Raw genomic sequence first — 9,029 nt, forward strand, 5'->3', positions numbered from 1 at the left:
TTATTATTGCAAAACGGTCAGATGCTTTGTTGCTATTTATCAGACTTTTATATACCTAAATGCCCATTTTGTTTTTTTTCTTTTTAGAATAAAAGGTGTTACCGTCTTCATGTCAAACTTTTAGAACAATATATTATTTTAAGACAGATGATGAAACTTTCTATTCAGATGAAGAAAACACTACGTCTAGAATATATTCTTCTTACATCAGAAGTATTCTGCTCTTTAACAGATGAGTGTTAAATTCACCTGTCAATATACAGAATTTCATTTGTGAGATAATATTTTATATACTGATGGTTTTCTGGCTTATCAGATGAAATGTTTAAATCGTTAAAGAGGCCCCATGTGTTCATATCCATGTTTGCATGCGGTTTTATGGCAAATTGTTCATCAGTTTCACATAAATTGTTATCATCATGGAATTTCAGTTCAGTGTTTTTTCCTGATAAAACTTTTTTATATTTATCACAAAATACTGTTTCGTTGTTATGATAAGGTCTGAAAATAAAGCACTAGAAAAATATAGTTTAAGACTTTATTTGTTGAATTTATATCTTGGCATGATTAAGTCAGCTTCAATTGTGAGATTAGTTCCAAGAACAAACTTCAGGAATTGTTTCAAGTATTTTTAAATTAATCCCACAATAAACATAAACGTAAAATGTGAAAATATAACTTGACGACTGAGCGCAGTTGTTTAGAATTCGGTTTCGACAATTGCTGCAATACTGTTCTGCAACGAAGATACTGTACAAAATAGAATGACCTGAAAAGAAAGAAATGTATACACCGTTTACTTAGACATAAATAAAGATTAAAAAGAGGATATCCATAAGGACTAGGTCCAGTCTATCATATTTTTCACAAATGTTTCCGGATTATGATAAGGATTAAAATTAAAAACTCAAATAATTTCACTTTTTTTTCCTTCACAAAGAACTAACTTATACGCAATATAATCTTGATAATGTTTAACTTAAAATGAATGTTTACCAAATATCAGGATAACGTTATTGTAACTTTTCAAGATAATGGCATTTTAATGTTCATCCAAGTAGTGGTCTGGAGACTAAACAAGTATCCATCGTTTTAAAGTTGATTCTTGCATCGATCCTCGTCCTTTTGATCCTACAATAGAAATTTCTTTCAAAATCTGCACTTTTTGTTGTTGTTGTCCTTTGTTTTGATGTTTTTGTTGTTGTTTTTTTTATTTAAGCATAATACGATCAATTATTACTAATTTTTTAAAAATAAAGCAATCCAAATCCGTTTCAAAGTAAACACGAGGCCAGAATAGATTAACTGAAGTCATTTCAGTCGGCACACACTCGAGCAAATTGTTAATTGTTTCATGTATATATTTTCTAAAACTAAACCTTGTTCGTCGACATTTATTCGCTTATTTATTTACATTTTATGTATAACAATTACTAGAATATTTTCTTTTGCAAAGTATATCATTGTTTATCATAAACACGCTTTTTCGTTAACATGAAATGCCCATGTGATACTCAAAACACGATTTAATGCTTAAGCACTAATCTAGTAAGATTGATTTGCAATATATTAAATTATATTAAACTTAAGGTGTAATGTAATGATTAAAAAACAAAATAGAGAAAAACAGAATACCTAAAATGAGTCCAACACGGCAAAATTGAAAATGCTGCTTGAGCATGTACATGGACGATACTGGAAAATGCAACCTTGTCATTTAAATTTCTTTATTCCTTTATACCTTCTCATAACGATAGATATCTGAATGTATTTGTATATTAAATGTACATATTACAGAAGCAAATGATTTTATATATAGTGCTTCCTTATACAGATTACATTCACCAGACAGCATATGATTTCCGACCCTCAAAGTCTCACCATTTAGTCTCCCTTTAAGCTAATTTGATACTAAAAAACAATTCTCCCGAGTTACCAAAGATATCATAGCACTCTCAGTATCCTCATTTAAGCTGATGTTATTGATATTCCTCCTCTACTTCGTTGTTAGACAAACAATTGATAATGTCAATAAATTAAGCAGGAAGATGTTCGAGTACATACCATTGCAAGCATCAATACTGGTAAAGATTTCTCAAATTGTAACGTGAGGTTTAGTGCTGATCTCTGTTGACTTTCAGTTTTTTATCACAAAGAATTATAATTATTTCATAAATCAGTAAATGATTAAAATATTTCCAAAGGAAACCGTTTCATATACACAATGAATATCTAAATGTCTTACAATTTAAAATAAAATTAATAAAATATTTTATTTCTTTTACAATTATAAACAAGAAAAAATAGTCTTCCTTATAATTAAGTAGTATCCCTCACAGAGCAAGTGCTTGCTATCAAAGATTAATAAATTTGTTTTCTTACAAGAGAATATAATATAAAAAGTTTCACCCACATCTTTCTTAACTCTTTCAAGCATTACGTGCAATGTTTTAAAATTGCAAATGTCTGATAAATGGTATATAATTTAAGTTAATAAAGCTTTTAAATTAATTCGGGAAGGAAATCAGAAATAACCCGCCGGGAATTTTAATGTCTTTTCATACAATTTAGTGAATGCCACCACGATAACATAGTTGTCTTGCATGATACAGTAACATGTTTTAGGGTATTCATATCATTATTTTAATCATCATTTATTTGTTTTGCTAGTGTTTACTCGTAATTAACAGAATTGAAAATTGAAAAACGTGTTGCAGTATTCTACGAGTACGTGTAAATTTTACCGTTGATTTTGAAAATTGTCTGATATTTCAAGGCCATGGATATTTCAACTTAAATGCAGCTTTAGTTATTCACGTAACAGGATAGGTGTTTAATATATAAAAATCTGGAAACAAAGTGATCACTTTGGAAACATTATTATATGTTTTGGTTTGGATTTAGTTAACAGCGCACAAACACAATTTAGGTCATGTGGCGCCGAAATAGAAAAAGTGACCTTGGCTAACTTCGGTTGTGACAAACATAAAGCAACACACTATCTCACATTCTGGAGTTATAAGAAGCATAGACTACAGTATAATTCGAACCTATTTATTTGCCTCTTACGATCACGCAGGCGATGCACCGCTGATGACTCAACCCTTAAAAACAACCTCTTAGCCACGAGGGGTAATACATAAATAAGATGTATCGTTTATTTATACATAACAAATTTGGGAAAAAACTGTATGAAACTGTTTAATTGAGATAATTTGTTGGCAGGTCGAGGGTGCTGGGTTTACGCCATTTTAACACATTTTTATCATATCTCTGCGGACGATCCAATTGACCGGTTTTCCAAGGATTACACATTGATTATCGATTTCTAATCGAAAAATAATCCCACATAAATTCTGATGATAGGAATATATGCTGTATTATAACTTTGATAAGACATATATTTAATATCAAGTTATAATAAAGTATTTTTCCTAATGATTGATACTAATTAAACAAAATACAATATGTTGTGACGATACAGAACAAGCTTAATATACAATACATTGTATATTGTTCATTTTTACGTTTATAGCTTTTTTGATGTTTCGTGTAGTCAAAAGTGATGACAATTCTTCAATTGTTGCGGAGTCACGTGCTTGTTATTGAATCTGCCAAAAATATTTAATAGTTTCCTTGTCATTTTCGAATTCAATTTAATATATAAAAACAACAGTATTTCGTTTTATTAAATGAAAGCAATTATCCAGTTTATAACAAAAGTGTTAGATTAAATATGTCAATCAAGGCTATGCCGTTTTGGCAACATAATTATTTAATGAAATGATGTTTTTTTATAAGTGGTAATTTGACAAACTCAATTATAGATTTATACGTATTGCACTAAACAGTTTAAGGTTTGATCTTATATGTTAAAATAAACTTTAAGGTACTTACATACTGGGACATAAAATATTATCGTAAGTTCAAGTTAAGTAAAAGTGTCATTATTCCTGCCCAAGTTTAAATATTGAGAGTCCGGGTAAAAGAAAAAGAAAATGTTACATTTTTTCCATAATTGTTTAACAATTTGTATTCTTCTTCACGAAACAATTAATAACCCACATGATTCATGAAAATTTCTATAATACCAACAACCAGAATATATCTGTAATGCTTAATTGATAAAAAAGGGGGGACAGGCCTTATATATTTTAGGCAGTTCTTATATTTTCATCCTCTTTATTTTATTTTCATTATCATTTATTTATTTATTTATTAGGCCAATGATCATAACAATAGTAAATCTTTTGAAATACATAACTAATTTAAGCTCGACTTGACCACAAAGAATGAGCATAATGCCACTTTAAATCAATTATATAGTTTTGACTGAGCAAGTTCAATGTACAGTTTCGTTGAGAGGTAACCAAGGTCATTAAGATAGTTGTCTATTACGCAAATTAACCCGGATAAGTGTTTTCAGTATTTCAGAACAAAATGCCATTCTTTTCCCCGTCAACATGACATAATATGAATCATTTATTTAGAACATCAAATTCAATTTTGTCCTGACATACCGAACATATATATCTCTGGTTTTGTTCCCCTATTATATATATGGCACCAAACAAAAAACGAAAAAAAAAACGGAAAAAGACATTGATTTACGCACTCTCTCTCTTTTAAGCAGATGAGAGAACATTCCGCCTCCTACTATACTGGATTTCATTTGCAAGATAAAATTTGATTTACGAAGATAACTACCAATATCTATAATTAAGAGAATAGCTTTCGGGCTTTTCTGATAGAATAAAAAGGCCTCCCTGCGCGCTGTCTGTAATAGCTAATGCAGATTTATGGCAAATTGTTCATCATTTTCTCTTTAACTGTTATCATCACGATATGTTTCCATTTAATGCATTCTCTGATAAAGAATTGATATTTATTACCACCATTGTTTTGTTGTTTAGATAGTGTTTAACAATAAAATATAATATCTGAGATTGATTGAGGTGCATATTCTTGTTATTGTATGGTTTTATGTACTATTTTTATTTACTTTTTTTTCTTTTTAATATTTAACTTTTAAATTAGAGAAATTCAAAAGTAAGTTCTGGCGAAATATGTATTAACTTTGTATTATATAAACATGATTCAACCTCTGAAACTTGCTTGTTGCTTAGACTGTGTCCAACTAACGCTATAATCAATACATTTTGAAATTCCTTGCATCAAATAATATAATTCTTACTACAGTGAACAAAAACAGTGTTGCTCAATATAACTTACATAAATGAAGTAAAAGTCCAATGTTTCGAGGAATAAGTTGTAAAGATTTCAAAACACTGTGCTTTTTATTATTTGAGATTTTGGTTTGTACACATATTCGATACGTAAGTAAATTAGTATTAAAATATACCAATGGTCCGCACTTAAAGCAAATTGAATGCATCAAATACTTAAACAAACACAATTTATCTTTCTTTGGCAAATAAGATTAAGTTTCTTCCTTCTGACAACATATAACTCCTACTGTCAGAAATTCACCATGTTGTCTCCAAATCAGAGAAATTGATATCTCACAAAAATTCCCAGTAGACAATTTGGTATATCCGTTTCTTATTTTTATCAATTCAAGTTGAAATAAATTTTCAAACTTAAATTCGTATGACTTGATCTAAAATTCCTAAAAAGAGAAATTACGAACTACGTTTAAACGAAAAAAGTATTTATATTTTTTTACAAATATTAAAACACAAGGATATATCATATGCTTATAACTTTTATGTAACTATTGATGTATTGTTTGCCAATATCTTCGTAAGAAATTATCTAATGTTAGTTTTTAAAATACCCGTTCCGTCTGACAAGCAAGAAACTGTTCAGTTAAATCTTATTTGATAGTGAAATCAGTTTACGTGTAATGCACTTGTAATGGTTGAAAAAAAATCACTACACAAATTCAGAATTTCAAGTGTAATAAGAATAATTCGAGGTATTGACGAATATAATTGTACAAGGATAAGAGAAGATATAGAATGAAAATTATAAAAATAACACCTCAGATTCGCGCAAAGATAGGATTACGCGCAAAGTAATTTGCTAAAAAAGTACCTTTTTGTATTCTTGATTTATAATATAAATAAACCAAGTTTTGAAAACAATCAATCAGTCTGCTTTCCTGTTACTCAGGGTGTAAACCGCTACGATTATATATATAATCTAATTGCTACTTTTATATTATTTTAAAATCAAAACCAGCCTGTCCCCTTTACTTTCAGTCGTACAGTGCTTATAATTACTTTTTTCATAATAAGTTTGTAACATTCAAAAATGAAAGAAAAAAACTTTCTTTCTTCCTTCTTTCATTTCAATCTTGTAAAAATGTGTAGACGCCTCAACTGACTAAACGACCTTGAAGTATATATATTTTTTCTTTAGTACGAGTATGATTAAACCAAACAACAATAACAACAACAGCGAAACTACATAATTTATTAAATTTACGTAAACGTTGATAAGTCTAGAGTCTCTCAAATATTGACGAAAACAATAGAAATAATCTATTTGGGTATTATTACAAAACAATCTTGAAAGTAAATGATGATAAACTTCTTAGTGTTTTATAGAATGAATTAATAATTTGATCTCAAACAATTTATTGCTTTATATAAAAAATGTAATAAAAAACCCGTATTTCACACTTATCAACAACATTCATATAATATTATAATTAGTTCTTGGTTTGTTGTCATGTATGATGCCTAATACTATTGACATAATCATTTAAGTTATTTCAGACTTCCGTTATAGAGCATTTCATTTAAAGAAAATTCAATCAATCATGTCTTCAATTTAAATGAAGAATTTTGTATTAAAATTTGGAGAAGCTTAACGTCCTTCGCATTTGCAACTTAATTCTAAAACTCATAGTTTTAATATACATATTGCTTGCACATCCTTGTTTGGAATGCATATGAAATTAATATCCGACTTGGACGCAGCACGAAACTGCAGCAATTGATTGGTTTCTGTACAGTATAATTTGGTATCTTCTCTTTCATGCAAGGCTGTCAAAACTTAAACATACCAATTATTGCTTGCGTTCAATAAACTAAGATGTTCGGTATGAGCTAAATGACGGATATTGGATTTTATATTTTTCTTTGCAATATTTATATCAGGGTCTTTAGTTTATAAAGTGACAATTTAAATTCATTTCTTACACACGCGTAGTTCACCAAATTAGCGTTTTGAATGTCAAAGAAACTGCTGTCATAAAAAATGCAATTGTATGAACTGATTTTTGTAGGTTTTTGTAGTTTCTTGATAATTTAAACAAACTAAATCATTACATTATTTGCCTTGTATACCTATCAGGGGATGCTACCACGTTACAAAGGCTATGTGAATTAAATGAAGGCAGGGCTTAACATGTATGAGAAATGTGGCTTTTCTTGTAAGTCGGTCAAAACGACATTAAAAATTTTATGTTCTTATTAATCTATTTTACAATTCATTTTGACATTGATAATTATTTGTTCACTTATATTGTGTAGTTAAGGTAAAATAGTTAATTTCTGATTAAAAATCCTAACCAACTTACATAGGCATTTTGTAATGGTAAGCATAGTAGAGAAGCTGGCGAAATACGTGCTCAAAATTAGACAAAATTTCAAGCAATTGTCAATTATGTTTTGAATTTCATTTCAATACGCAACATCTTCAGGCAAAAGAAACAAGAACTGATCTTGTCCTTTTGTCCGTGTATGCTGTAGGTCTGTTATTATATGACAAAGGAAATCTAGGAAATTCTAAGAATAAGCAGAGTTATGTAAAAGGTGATGCTTTTTACAGGTTGATATATTAATTTATAAGTTCAAAGAAATCATTTGTTTCTCGTTATATTAATCTTATTCGTTTTAAAGAAATCCGATTTTCTTTACTGGTTGAAAGTACATAACAGTCATAAGAATATTTTGGGCAAAATGTTCCTTCTTATGTAATTTCCTCGGTCAACCAGAACATTAATTCAATTACTTCCTTGTTTCGCTCTACGCACCTTTTTCTGCTCATACATATATTTACTTTAAATCAATCTTTTTATTCAAAGAAGTCTGTCAATTTTCTAATACGAAAAAAGTAATCAGTGTTCTTGTTAAACGCGTCGCGGAACATTTTCATTTAATATGAACTTTTACTTATAATATTACACGTTTGTCAAAGGCCAATGCTTCACTAAAGTATTTGGTGAAAGTAAATTTGTCCTGACATTCGGAAAGTCTTATAATAGGAAAATGTACTTCCTTGTGAATATATACCATGTATGATGCGTGATATATTTTTATAGCTGTTAGTAGTACTAGCTAACGATGACATTTACTTGTTCCAAAAGCAGTTGTGTTTGATATATGAAATAAAAATTTGATTTATTTGTATTTTCTGGTGACAAGGACAAGTTTATAATTATTTATTTATTTATTTAATCCAATAGGTAAAACAGATAATTTGATGTTTCCTATAAAACGTTAAAATGTTTAGTTGATATTTTCTTTATATTTTTATAAACATGTTTCAATTAAACGTGTTTAAAACATAACAATATATATAATTCCCGCTTCTCTAATTCAGCTTTTAAACCGATGGATGTTGCAGACAGCAATTGTTCAATTATTATATTGCTCTACGGAAAATCAAACGCCATATTTCAAGAGGTATACTTTGAGCTTTATTATGGTCTTGCACTGTGGTATGACATTTTGTTTATCATTAACATATGAATTATTATCGTAACTATAATTCTGTTTAATATTTTGTTTTGTTCTGATAAATGCTTGTAAATTGTTCCTAGGTTTGTTTTGTTGTTAAGATAAAACTAAGCAAAAAAATCCCAGAATTTTTGTTTTGCGTTTTTCTTTTGCAAAGATTAATTTGTTGTTCAAAAAAAAGATAAGGATTGTGTTTGGATATTAAGTTTGACGTGCATCATATTGATAATGAAGATATGCTTTGGATGTGGTTTAAACTCGGCCAAGGTTTTTTTTAATCATTTTGAAACATATTCAAATAACTGCCAATACCTTACA

The sequence above is a fragment of the Ruditapes philippinarum genome, unplaced genomic scaffold, assembly GCF_026571515.1.
Source record: "Ruditapes philippinarum isolate M1 unplaced genomic scaffold, ASM2657151v2 ctg4182_1_1_1_1, whole genome shotgun sequence".
NCBI lineage: Eukaryota > Metazoa > Mollusca > Bivalvia > Venerida > Veneridae > Ruditapes > Ruditapes philippinarum.